Source organism: Mastomys coucha, unplaced genomic scaffold (genome assembly GCF_008632895.1).
Source record: "Mastomys coucha isolate ucsf_1 unplaced genomic scaffold, UCSF_Mcou_1 pScaffold13, whole genome shotgun sequence".
In the NCBI taxonomy this organism is placed as follows: domain Eukaryota; kingdom Metazoa; phylum Chordata; class Mammalia; order Rodentia; family Muridae; genus Mastomys; species Mastomys coucha.
In genome coordinates this window covers 73,508,964-73,523,208 of record NW_022196895.1, presented here as the reverse complement: position 1 = coordinate 73,523,208, position 14,245 = coordinate 73,508,964, and the positions used below count along the sequence as shown (strand labels likewise).

Here is a 14,245-nt window from a genome sequence, read left to right as displayed (position 1 = left end):
TGGCCTCGAACTCAGAAATCTGCCTGTCTCTGCCTCCCAAGTGCTGGGATTAAAGGTGTGCGCCACCATCGCATGCTGAGCAGCTGTTTCTAAGAATGTGTTTAAACTAGAATTGTGCTAAGCTAGCTAGTCTAGAGATTACGTTTTTATTTGCCTAATTGACATTAGAGTATCTAGATTACTGACTGACTTTCTTTTAAATGGGGGGTCATCTGATTTTAGTACTAGCCCTTGGGACGTTCAGAGTCAGTGTTTTGTTGGCTGCTGTGTAGTTGGACAGGGTACTGGGTGGAGAGAGGACGCTAGGGACCAGAGTTGTTCTCCTTCTGTGTTAAGAACAGAAACCGCACGCAGCTGATCCTAACAGTGGTCTGCCTCAGTGTTAGCCTACAGCGTAGTCTTTTGCCAAGGGCTGTGGTGCACACCTGTGATCCTATTACTTGGGAGGTACCAGATTGAGAGTTCACGGTCACCCTCAGCTATTTAGTGAGTTTGAGCCACATTGGCTTTTGTGAGACCCTGTTTCCCCTAACAAAACAAAAGAGGGTCCTAGTCACTCACTAAGCATGACTATCTGAGTTTGATCCCGGGGACTCCCATGGAAGGAGAGAGCAGACTCCTGCATGTTGTCCTCTGCCTGCTTATGGACACAGGGAACTGTGGTGCTCAAACCTGCACATACAGGAAATAAAATATGTACTGAGGAAAGGTTGGGTGTTTTGTATTATTTTCACACAGGATCTCACTTTGTATCCCAACCTGGCCTTGAACTCAGAAATCTGCCTGCCTCTGCCTCCCTAGTGCTGGGATTAAAGGCATGCGCCACCACTGCCTGGCCATAAATAAAATCTTTAAAATTTTTTTAAAAATTAGATTTAACATGTCGTAAGATGGACTCAGACTAACTGCCTAGCTAAGGTTACTCTAGAATTCCTGATCATCCTGCCTCCACTGCCAAGTGCTCTGAGTTATAGACCTGTACACTAGCATGCCTAAGTGACAGGCATATTCTTTTTTTATTTTTTATGGGGCAGAGTCTCACTGTGTAGCCTTTGTTGACCTGGAACTTGTTTTGTAGCTTAGCTTCCCTAGTCCTTGGATTAAAGGACCACCACCATGCCTTTATTTATTTATTTATTTATTTATTTATTTATTTATTTATTATTTTTTTGTTTTTTTGTTTTTTTAAAGATTTATTTATTTATTATTATATGTAAATGCATTGTAGCTGTCTTCAGATGCACCAGAAGAGGGCGTCAGATCTCATGACAGGTGGTTGTGAGCCACCATGTGGTTGCTGGGATTTGAACTCAAGACCTTCAGAAGAGCAGTCAGTGCTCTTAACCGCTGAGCCATCTCTCCAGCCCCCTATTTATTTATTTTTAAAAAGATTTATTTATTTTATGTATGTGAGTACACTGTAGCTGTACAGATGGTTGTGAGCCTTCATGTGGTTGTTGAGAATTGAATTTTTAGGACCTCTGCTCGCTCTGGTCAACTCCGCTTACTCAGTCCCTGCTTACTCCGGCCCAAAGATTTTTATTTATTATTATACATAAGTACACTGTAGCTGTCTTTAGATGCACAGGAAGAGGGCGTCAGATTTCATTACGGGTGGTTGTGAGCCACCATGTGGTTGTGGGATTTGAACTCAAAACCTTCAGAAGAACAGTCAGTGCTCTTATCCACTGAGCCATCTCGCCAGCCCTATTTTTTATTTTTTAAAGATTACTTTTTAAAACGTATGTACATGTGAATATTAAATGTGAGTGCCGGTGCCTGAGAGAGTTAAGAGGTTGTTGGGTCCGCTGGGAGATAGTTGTGAGGCTCCTGATAATGGGTACTGGGAACTGAATCCCTACAAAAGCCTATTGACCATTGAGCCTCTGAAAACATTTTTTTTCTATATATACATATATATATTTTATTTATTTATTTTTATTTTATATGAGTACACTGTAGCTGTCTAAAGACACACCAGAAGAGTGTATCATATCCCATTACAGATGGTTGTGAGCCACCATGTGGTTGCTGGGAATTGAATTCAGGATCTGGGGAAGAGCAGTCAGTGCTCTTAACCACTGAGCCATCTCTCCAGCCCCGAAAACATTCTTAAATTAACATTTACTCATCAAGTGTTGTCTGTTTTTCTCAGCTGCAATCCAAAGAACAATTTGCTATGAGCCTGAAGGTATGTATAGTAGATAGTTTTGGCAGCATCTCTCTCTCTTTCCTCCCCCCCCCGTCTGTCTGTCTGTCTCTCTGTCTCTCTCTCTCTCTCTCTCTCTCTCTCTCTCTCTATCTCTTTCTCTCTCTCTCTGTCTCTCTCTCTCTCTCTCACTAACTAACCTGGGATCCCAGCATGTTTTGAATCGTCTTCTGAGAAAGCTAGAATGACAAGAGCAAATGTCTTAGAGGAGTTAAAGCTTGTATCTTACATTATTCTTGATTTATAATGATGCTTTAGGGTGAGTGCTTTAGAAATGTTTTCTTTACTGAAGTGCTTTTGCAGTTGGTAGCTTCCTTAACTCCTACTTGCTGCTACTGCGTTCCCGTCCTGGTGCAGGGCCAGGTGTACTATGCTAGAAGTGGTGGCATCTGCCCCATGAAGTGACTTGAGTAGCTGTTATCACTCCTGGCCGGTTTGTAGGGCTCCTGTCAGTGTGGAGAAGGCTGGCTGGCAGATATGCAAAGCTGCCTTCCTGGTTGCAGTCTGGCAGTTTATATTTCTGTGCTTGTTAGACCAGATCCCGCATGTTCCTGATCCCTCTGTTCAGCTTTATTAATTCAGTGTTCCTTTTATGTGCTCCAACCCTGTGGCACTCATTTTCCAGCCAACTTCACCCTTAAGGAAAGAAAAGCCAAACGAGTGTTAATCACAGTGAAGGATAAGAAAGTAAGGAATTCCAAGTGTCTTCAAGTTGTGGGAGTGTTCAGGCTTCTTCATTATTTCATAAATGTGCTTTTATGATTATTTAGATCAGGAACCAAATACAGTTTTTGTATGGTTTTGTAATCTCTAGTTCCTCTCTTTTTCTTTACACATCATGTATGAAAAAATTGGAATTTTCCCACAGTCTGAATTTGTTGGTTCTATTCCTGTAATGGTGGTGAGCATGTTCTTCAGGCCCATGCATGTTTGTGAATTGATGTCTTTTGTTATGAGAATGATTTGGTTCTTTTCTGTGGGGTACACTCTTTCTTGGCCAGTTTTTCTTCCTCGGATGGCAAAGAGTCTTTATTATTAGTGTTGAGTGCGTGCGTGCCTCAGGAGGTGCAGGTTTGGTTTGTCTGTGATGATAGCCTCTGTTGGTGGTAATTGGCCAGCTCCAGCTCCATTAATGAGTTTCTCCTGTTTCATAATTTCCAGTTGGGAGTTGTGTGTGTGTGTGTGTGTGTGAGTGTTTGCGCGAGTGTGCGTGTGTGTATGTGTGTGTGTGTGTGTGTCCTCTTTGCTTTCTTTCTGAGGGCTGAGGAAGGATGAATTTACTGTGGAGAACAGACTTGACTTGGACGTGTCTGTAGGTGTCTCTGTCCCAGTCCTAGGCTTTGGTTCCTTCAGAGTTGACATTATTTGTGCTATAGCTTCTCAGTGGAAAAACTAACCTAAAATCCTTGCAAAGAATTGAAAGTTGTTGGAAAACAAAAGTCTTTGGAGTATTGATATACGTGGAGTACTGTTGTTACTTAGGCTTAGTGGCCTGTGCCTGTAATCCTAGTACTTGGGAGGTGTAAGCAGAAAGATCAGGAGTTCAAGGCTAGCCTGGGCTACATGAAACTCTGTCTTATAAAAACCCTCTCTGAAGCAATATATTTGTTGTGACCACAGTCTTAATTATTAAATAATTCAAGTGTTTGCTTTTCCTTAGACGATGGCTAGTAATGCAGTTGTCCATTTTATACATTTTTATAGCTGGCTATAATTTTTTTTGATGTGGTGTTAGGGATTAAACATAAGGCTTTGTGCATGCTAGGTAAACAATCTTATACTGAGCTACATCCTGGGTGATTTATTATTTATTTATTTATTCATTTAAGAGTGTTTAGCCTGCATGTAATAAGTGTGTGCTTTATGTATGTGTGCAGTGAGGGTCAGAAGAAGGTATGGGATACCCTGGAAGTGGAAGTATGGGCTGTGGACCACCATTTGGTTCTGGCAACAGAACCTGGTCCTCTGCAAGTACTCTTAACCACTGAGCCATCTCTTTAGTCCTAGGCCTTGGTTGTTTAAAGATATGATCACTGTAGCTCAGGGTGTCCCTGAACTCACAGCCTCCTGTAGGAATTGTAGGTGTGGGCCCTTTTCACAGTACTGCAGGAAGGGCCAACTTGATTAATGATGTATAAAATAACATTCCCCCCCCCCCCCCCCGTGTTAGGGATGGAACCCAGGACCCTGCTTATCCTAGGCAAGCATTCTATCCATCACCGAATTGCATCCCTAGCTTATGAAATACATGAAATCTCTTTGTGGCAGTAGTCGCCCCAAACAGCAGGAAGTAGGTGCACAGCACTGTTTGAAAGCCCTGCTTCGTTCTAGTTTGATCTTTGTGTGTCAACAGTTCGTCTTTGTTTCCAGTCTGTATGTTTCCTGTTCTGTTTCTGGGATTAAGAAGCTAAGCAGAGCAGTAGTAAAGACTAGCCTGGCCTACATACCGAGGTTCTCAGCTTCACAGACTCACCAGACTATGCTTCCCCAACTTCTAGGATTAAAAGCATGTACCACCATACCAGGTCAACATTCTTATTGTACATTTTAAGTGTAGAAATAGCTCAGACAAAGGGACTACATAAGTATAATTAAATATGCACAACTTGGTTGGTTTGCTTGTTTGTTTTGCTTTTGCTTTTTGACAGGGTTTCTCTACTTAGCTCTAGCTGTCCTAAACTCACCATGTAGACTAAGCAGGCCTTGAACTCACAGAGATTTTCCTTCCTCTGTCTCCTAAATTCTGGGATTAAAGGCATGTGCTACCTCACCTGGCCACAACTTGTTCTTAGGGATTTTTTTTTTTTTTTTTTTTTTTGGAGGGGTGTTCTTGATTGCAACGATTAGAGAAATGTGTGTTGAAGACAGGACAATGGGTAGGAGTCCTTTCTTTTCCTCTGCCATGTGGGCTCAGGGATCAAACTTAGATGGTCAGGCTTGGTAACAGGTGCCCTTACATGCTGAGCCATCTTGCCAGCCCTAGGTTTTTGTTTTTTTTCTTGACAATTTTTTTTTTTTGAATATAGTATTACAAGTATTCAAGGAATTTATTTCCCAATCAGGTGATACACTGTTGGTTTTATGTTTAAGGGAAAGTTATCAAGAAGCAGTATTTACATTTATAAAGTAGCATAGTTTTTAATACTAATAGTTTGTATTAATTGAGCCATAGATCTAGGCAAACATCTATGTACTGTTTGCATATCCTGTAGATATTTTGAAAGAGTAATTCATTTCTTTTTTTTTTTAAGGTTTATTTATTTTTTATTTATACACTGTAGTTGTCCTCAGATACACACCAGAAGAGTACATCATATCCCCTCATAGATGGTTGTGAGCCACCATGTGGTTGCTGGGAATTGAACTCAGGACCTCTGGAAGAGCAGTCAGTGCTCTTAACTGCTGAGCCATCTCTCCAGCCCCAAGTAATTCATTTCTAAAGCCTTGTGTTGTTAAGAACACATTTATTGGTAAAGTCTGTGCTCAGAGAAAATAAACCAGAATGTTCTTAAGATTCTGTTTCAATACTTTAAAATTTATGTGTTTGCTTGTCTGCATATGCACTCTGTGTGTGTGTGTGTGTGTGTGTGTGTGTGTGTGTGTGTGTTGTCCTAGGTACTCTGGAGGCCAGGAGAGGACATGGGAACCTCTGAACTGGAGTTACAGGAGGTCAAGAGCTGCTTGGTGTAGGTGCTAGGGACTGAACCCAGATTTTCTGCAAGAGCAGCTAGTATTCTTCTTTTTTTTTTTTTTTAAAGATTTATTATTATCCCTAAGTACACTGCAGCTGACACAAGAAGAGGGAGTCAGATCTCATTATGGGTGATTGTGAACCACCATGTGGTTGCTAGGATTTGAACTCAGGACCTTCAGAAGAGCAGTCAGTGCTCTTACCCACTGAGCCATCTTGACAGCCCCTAGTATTCTTATCAACAGGGTTCATTCTCCACCCCCATCAGTACTTGTGTGTATACTGAGTCAAGCTCTCCTGTAGCCCAGGCTGGTGTTAAGTCCTAATCTTCTGCCTCTATAGGCATGTACTGTCTTGCCAAGTGTCTATCCTGGGATAAAACCAGGGCACCACATGTACATAAGCCCTCTTCCAACTGAGCCCCATCCCTAGATCTTGCCTCAACCTCTTGAATATGCCCTACCATACTCAGCTACACTTGTTTCCTATTTGTGTTAAATATTAAGACCGTGAGTGAGGGGTTATTTAGAACATTTAATAAAAGCATTTTGCTATGGTCTTAATTTTTGTCTTTCCAAAATGTCTGTATTGAGATCTTTACTCCCAGCATAGGTGTTAGTAAGGCGAGGCTTTGGAAGGCGATTAGGTCCTGAGGGATCTGCCCAAGTGAGTGGATTAGTGCCTTTATAAAAGAGGCCAGAGAAAGATTAGAAGAGATCAGGAGTGTTCAGGCTACATTGGCTGTGGGCATTGGAGAGGTATTAGATTGCTTCTCCCTAAACCCTGTGAGGATCCAGTGAGGAGGAGCATTCTCTAAGGCAGGAAGCAGACGATGGCCAGATACCAGATATGCAGAACCTTGATACTAGGCAGCTAGTTGCTATGCCTGGGAGAAATACGCTCTGCTGGTTAAGCCATCTAGTCTCTGACTGTTAAGAGGCAACCTGAATTCACGAAGGACAATTTTCTTCAAGAAATATTTTTGTTTGTTTGTTTTTCTTTTTTGAGACAGGGTTTCTCTGTGTAGCCCTGGCTGTCCTGGAACTCACTCTGTAGACCAGGCTGGCCTCAAACTCAGAGATCTGCCTGCCTCTGCCTCCCAAGTACTGAGATTAAAGGCGTGCACCACCACTGCCTGACTCCAAGAAATAAATACTTTTTAATTTATTTTTATTTTTGTTTTTTTTGTTTTTTTTCTTTTTTGGAGACAGGGTTTCTCTGTGTAGCCTTGGCTGTCCAGGAACTCACTCTGTAGACCAGGCTGGCCTCAAACTCAGAGATCTGCCTGCCTCTACCTCCCAAGTGCTGGGATTAAAGGCATGTGCCACCACTGCCCGGCAATAAATACTTTAAAGAAAACTCTGTGTGTGTATATGTATGACAATATGCATGTGCGCGCGCGCGTCTGTGTGTGTGTGTGTATGTATGTGTGTGAGACAAGATTTCATTGTGTAGCCCTGAATAGCCGGAAGTTAATAATGTAGACCAGGCTGGCCATGAATTTGTACTGGTTCTTCTTTCTCTGCCTCCTAAGTCCCTGACTTATTTATTTAAGACAGAATCTTGTTTTAAAACTCAGGCTGGCCTTGAATTTTAGCTTCTCAAAAGCTGAGATGGCAGGCAGGAACTAGTATGTTTGGCTTAGTTTTTTTTTTTTTTTTAAAGGAGTCTTTGGCTGAGGAAAACTTAGTTTGAAGGACTCTGTTTTAATTTAAATCTTAGTGTGGTTATGTATTTGCCACCTTTAGGGAAGAGCTGAGGTAGATGCCTTGCAAGTAGAAGGTCCTCCTGAACAATTGAGTCAAACCTTGCTTCAAAATAAAATTTTGGGCTGATGATGTACCCCAGTGGTAGAGCACTTGTCTAGTATGCATGAGGTTTTGTTCCAAACCTCAGTAATATACAAGCAAACTTTTACTTACTGATTTGAAGCAAAGTTGGGTTAATTAACCTTCTTCTCCTCTTCTCCCTTCTTCTCTCCCCCCACCCCCACTTTATGATATAGCCCTAGCTGGCCTGGAATTTGATATGTAGACCAGGCTGGCCTGGAACTAGCAGAGTCCATTGCCACCTCCGCCTTGGGAGTGCTGGGATTGAAGGTGTGCGCCACTATGCCTTGCCCTATTAAGGATATCATAGCACAGCTCTTACCCCAGAGGGTTAAAAGTAAGAGAAGCACTGAGAGAGAAGACGTGCATACTTAGGCATGGTGAGTGTGGGCTTCTCAAGGAAGAGGAGCCTTATTTTTAAGATGGGTTATAGGTATGCCCTAGCATCCCCAGTTCATGTAGTGCTGAGCATCTAACCCTGGGCTTTGTGTGTGCAAGCACTCTACCAAGTGAGCTCCAGCAACAACTCTTGCCTTTAAAGCATTACAATCTAATTCATCTTTTGCAGAAACCTAGATGTTTACCATGTTAATATTTGATTAAAAGAGGTTGCTAGTGTAGCATGGTCCAGGCTTGAAGCAGGGTAGAAATTCAAAAAGTGTTCTAAATATATCTTTCTAAATATATCTTGGCCGTTGACCTACATATTCTTTTCTTAGAATGAGTATTTATTTCAGGCTAGTTATGATCAGTAATAAAAATTAATAAATTGATTTCAAAATCTAAAATAGAATTATTTAAAGATAGTTGTCAGTGTAGACAAGTTTTTATGTGCTAGAGATCAAGCCTAAGGCATCATGCTCAATTACAGAGATACATTTGAAGCTCCAGATGGTAGCATGCTTGCTTATGTTTTGTTTTGTTTTATTTTATTTTACACAGGGCTTCTCTGTGTAGCCTTGACTGTCCTGGAATTCACTGTGTAGACCAGGCTGGCTTCAAACTTAGAGATCTGCCTGTCTCTGACTCCTGAGTTAAAGGCATATACTACCACTGCCCAGCTATAGCTTTTAAAAAAGCCTAAAAATTAGCACTATATATTCAACATTTAAAGTAGAAAAGGTATGTGTGGGCACCTGTCTGGAACCCCAGAGTTTGGGGGGTGGAGACAGGAAGACTAAGACTTGAAACTAACCTTTGGTTCAAGGCCAGCCTGGGCTACATACATTTCAAAATAAGCCTTTAAAAATCCAAACCAGTTCAAAAGTCAAAACCTGGCCATGAACTTGTGATCCTCTTGCTTTAGCTTCCCCAGTGCTGGGGTTACAGGCAAAGATTCTTGAATATGTGTTTCATTTTCTGTATGGTTGTAGGAATATGTTTGTGTGTTTCTTCATGAGTTTTACCAGTTTTGTAGTGGAAGTGGGTATATTAAGTTTTCACCCAGTTGTAGAACTGGAACTCACAGTACTATCTTTTAAAAATTTTTTAAAAAATGTCACCAGGATGCCAACTATATTATACAATTTACCGTTCTAAACAATAAGACATATAATATGGGAATATTAATATTGTGTATTAGATCTGTAATAATTCTTTTTCTTTTTCTTTTTTTGGTTTTTCGAGACAGGGTTTCTCTGTATGGCCCTGGCTGTCCTGGAACTCACTCTGTAGACCAGGCTGGCCTCGAACTCAGAAATCTGCTTGCCTCTGCCTCCTAAGTGCTGGGATTAAAGGTGTGGGCCACCACCACCTGTGTTTATTTGCTTTTTTGTGTGTATATCTTTCTGTGTGTTTTTCATCTCTTCCTCCTTTTTCGTTGTTTTTTTCTCACACAGATTTAAAGAAAATCTGCATAGGATTGTTCTTTGGGAGTTTGGATATTTATTTATAGTTTGAGTTGATATTCTGTGAGTTGATTCTCCTGTGTGAACCTAGAACTTCATACATTTGAGAAAAACACTCGACCACTAGTTCATTGTTGTTGTTTTTAAAATTTATATATATGTTTAAAGACATCGTCTATTTGTAGCCTGCCCTTGAATTTTGTCCCTCCTCTTCAGCCTCTCAGCGCTGAAGGTATAGGTTATAGCATAGGTTCATGCTGTCATGTCTGGGATTATAGCATAGGTTTATGCTATTATGTCTGGGATTATAGCATAGGTTTATGCTATCATGTCTTGTCTGGGATTATAGTATAGGTTCATGCTATCATGTCTGGGATTATAGTATAGGTTCATGCTGTCATGTCTGGGATTATAGTATAGGTTCATGCTGTCATGTCTGGGATTATAGCATAGGTTCATGCTATTATGTCTTGTCTGGGATTATAGCATAGGTTTATGCTATCATGTCTGGGATTATAGTATAGGTTCATGCTGTCATGTCTGGGATTATAGCATAGGTTCATGCTATTATGTCTGGGATTATAGTATAGGTTCATGCTGTCATGTCTGGGATTATAGCATAGGTTTATGCTATCATGTCTGGGATTATAGCATAGGTTCATGCTGTCATGTCTGGGATTATAGCATAGGTTCATGCTATTATGTCTTGTCTGGGATTATAGCATAGGTTTATGCTATCATGTCTGGGATTATAGCATAGGTTTATGCTGTCATGTCTGGGATTATAGCATAGGTTTATGCTATCATGTTTTGTCTGGGATTATAGTATAGGTTCATGCTATCATGTCTGGGATTATAGCATAGGTTCATGCTATTATGTCTTGTCTGGGATTATAGCATAGGTTCATGCTATCATGTCTGGGATTATAGCATAGGTTCATGCTATTATGTCTTGTCTGGGATTATAGTATAGGTTCATGCTATCATGTCTGGGATTATAGTATAGGTTCATGCTATCATGTCTAGGATTATAGTATAGGTTCATGCTATCATGTCTGGGATTATAGTATAGGTTCATGCTATCATGTCTTGTCTGGAATTATAGTATAGGTTCATGCTATTATGTCTTGTTTCCTTTGTACATTTTGAAATTTCCTTGTTGTTAACCTTTGGTTCGAGGCCAGTTCCTACTTGGTTAAACTTAGGTAATGAAGACCCTAAGTTTTCACTTGCAGTTGGCAATGCTGTCCTTTGCTTGCTTGCTTTTTGAAGGTTTCTTGACTATATAGATGATATGCATCTAAATTCTAATGTGGTTTTAAGAATGGCCCCCATAAACTCATGTATTTGAATGCTTAGTAATCAGGGAGTGGCACTATTTGAGAAGGATTAAGAGGTGTATCCTTTTAAGAGTAAAGGAAGTGTGTCACTGGGGATGAGTTTCTCTGTGTGTGCTACAATGCCCCCCTGCCATGATGGTATTGGACTAAATCTCTGAAACTAAGCAAGCCTACAATAAATTATTTTATAAGAGTTACCTTGGTCTTGGCATCTTTTTACTTCAACAGAGCAGTGACTAAGACATCTATGCAAGAGTCAGACAGTGATATCATCCTCTGGGTACTGATGTCCCTGTCTTTCCTGGAAGTTTCCTGATAGACCTGTTGACACGAATTGCTTTTACCTGGATCTTCTTTTATCTAATGGTAGAAGCCACCATGATGGTCTCAGCTCAAGAGTATCAGATGGGGTGGAGGGAGGCTAGAGAGATGGCTCAGCGGTTAAGAGCGCTGACTGCTCTTCCAGAGGTCCTGAGTTCAATTCCCAGCAACCACATGTTGGCTCACAACCATCTGTAATGAGATCTGATGCCCTCTTCTGGTGTGTCTGAAGATAGCTACAGTGTACTTATATATAATAAATAAATCTTTAAAAAAAAAAAAAGAGTATCAGATCCGGTTGTCTTACTTTGCCCTGGCCTAAATTTTGATCTGTTACTAAATTAATTTGGTGTTTGCCCCAAGGCAGCTTTCATTTAGAGTTTCAGCCTCGTGTGCGCGTGTGTTTGTTTTTGTGTGTGTGTGTTTGTGTGTGTGTGTGTGTTGGTGGTCGTGGTGGTACTAGGATTGAAGGCATGTACCACCACTCCTGGCTTTTAACTCTTCTCTTTTTTGTGTCTTTTAAATTGAGAATTCATAGAATATACTCTAATTTTGGTTTCCTCTCCATCTCCTCTCAGACCCCCCCTTCTTTCTCACCTATCCAACTCCAAACCAAACCAAAAAACAAAAACCAAAAATGAAAGAAAGAAAGCACAAGAAACATAGACACACAAAAACAAACTCGTAAAACCACAAAAATCAGAAACTATAATATACAAGGAAAAGACCAGTATGATTTAAAAAATGCTATAAAAAAAAAAGCAATATAAGCAGCAAACTACAAAACATTATTGTGTTTGTTTGTGTTGGTTATCTACTGCTGGGCCTGGGGATGGCCCTCCATTGCAGTTTATATGACCAGTGGACTCCATCAGAGTCCTTTTTCCTTTCTGAGAGGTCAGTTAGAGGTAGATTTTGGTTAGGAACGAGAGATCATGTCCATTTCCCATTCCTAGTACTGAGACTCGGCCTGGCTTGAACTTGTGTTGACTCTATGCATGCTGCCAGAGTCTCTGTGAGTTCATCTGTGCATTAGTCCTGCTGTATCTGGAGACACCATTTCCTTGGTGTCATCCATCCCTCTGGCTCTTGCGATCTTCCCACTTCCTCTTCTGCATGGCTCCCTGTGCCCTGAGGAAAGGAGTTTGATGAAGGCAGGTCTTTGTTTAAGACTAAGGGTGACAAGCCTCTTACTCTTTGCACATTGATTGTCTGCTTGAGGCTCACTGCCTCAGTTAACATCTATGGTAAGGGGAAGCTTCTCTGAGGATGGCTGAGCAAAACCCTGTTTCCTAGATACAGCAGCTGTTAGGAGTCATTTTAGCGCTTTGTACTTTTAGCAGAACAATAGTATTTGGGTTTCCCCACGCCAAATCTAATCTCATGTTCTTGGCTGCTTGAGCAGTGTTAGGCATGGGTTTTATTTCATGGAGTGGGCCTTAAATCTAACCAGCTAGTAATTGATTACTCTCACAATTTTTTGTGCCACTGTTGTCCCGGAGTATCATGCAGGCAGGGCACTATTGTAATAACTGGGGTTGTAGTCAGCTTGGTGCTTACCTTTTTCCTCCTCTGGTGGTGTGCAGAGTACCTTCCAGTACCATAAACTTCAGTCAATAGGCGTGAAGGCTCTAGCAAGACACCAGTTCTGCATCTCTATGTTGAATATTCAGGACTTTCCTAGCACTGAGTACTTGTTGAGCAGGTCTTCAGTCCAATTAGAGAGCTGTTGATTACTACCAAGGTGTGTGTGCCATACTGTGCCCTTAGTGTTATTGTGCCATGCTGGTTATTGATGTGAGTGATCCTAGGCTGCTTAGCTGGGTAGGACTGTTGGCTGCCTCCCTCTTTTGGAACTTGCACGGGATCTTCAGCAATAGGGATTTACTTTCCACCTCTGGGGGTGGACAATAGCAATAGACTGTGTTTTGGGACTCTTGGAAAGCTTTCAAACAACTCAAAAGAGGGCTTCTCATGTCTGATATTGGGGGTTTTGTTAAGTGCTGTTTGACTTATGGAGGGAGCATTGGTCAGTCCAGATGAGAAAAGTTTGTGAAAGCTATATATGTATATTAATATACAGAATTACACATATTAAAGTTTTTAGGAAAATAGTTAATAACTGAGTCATTACAGCTTTTCCAGACATTCTTATTGTTAACTTACCCTCCTCCTCCTCTATTTCCCTCCCTCTTGCTCCCTAAGCTCTCCCTTTCCCACTTCCCCTATCAGATCCCTCTACCCTGCTTTTCCCTTCACTTCTCTCTCCCTTGTTCTGTACTCACCTCCTCCCCCTCCTAAAAGGAATGAGTGTTCTCTTTTTCTAGCATCCCCTCCAGCATGTAAAATACAGTGTTCTTTCTTTTCTTTTTTTTTTTTTTAAAGATTTATTTATTTTATTTATATGAGTACACTGTAGCTGTCTTTAGAGGGCATCGGATCCCATTACATATGGTTGTAAGCCACCATGTGGTTGCTGGGAATTGAACTCAGGATCTCTAGAAGAGCAGTCAGTGCACTTAACCATTGAGCCATCTGACTAGCCCTTACATTGATCTTTCAAAGGAGACTGATAAAAATCCTATCATTTGGCGAGCGGGCAGCCTAGGCCGGAGACTGGAACGGCGGGGCGATGGGGGCGGCGGCCGCAGAGGCCGACCGCACTCTGTTCGTGGGTAACCTGGAGACAAAGGTGACGGAGGAGCTCCTCTTCGAGCTGTTCCACCAGGAAGTAGTCACGCCTCTCAGGATGCCAGTATGTCATATCCCCAGCATCATGTTGGAAATTTAAGCCCTACCTCCACATCTCCTAACAGCTATGAAAGGACAGTGTGGGTAACGTGACTCCGCCAGCACAGATGGTTCAGAGGTCCTTTTCTTCTCCAGAAGATTATCAGCGGCAAGCAGTGATGAACAGTGTTTACAGACAGATGTCATATACTGGGAAATTTGGTTCTCCACATGCAGATCAGCTGGGATTTTCATCATCAGCTCAACCACATGGTCAT

The 14,245-nt window shown here is 41.4% G+C and overlaps 1 protein-coding gene and 1 pseudogene across 4 annotated transcripts in view; both read left to right on the top strand.

Moving 5' to 3' along the window:
- The window catches only part of CUNH18orf25 (chromosome unknown C18orf25 homolog), an 85,942-nt gene that overhangs the window by 7,379 nt on the left and 64,318 nt on the right, over positions 1–14,245 (top strand). The window lies entirely within an intron of this gene.
- LOC116087379 lies at positions 13,715–14,237 on the top strand (annotated as a pseudogene).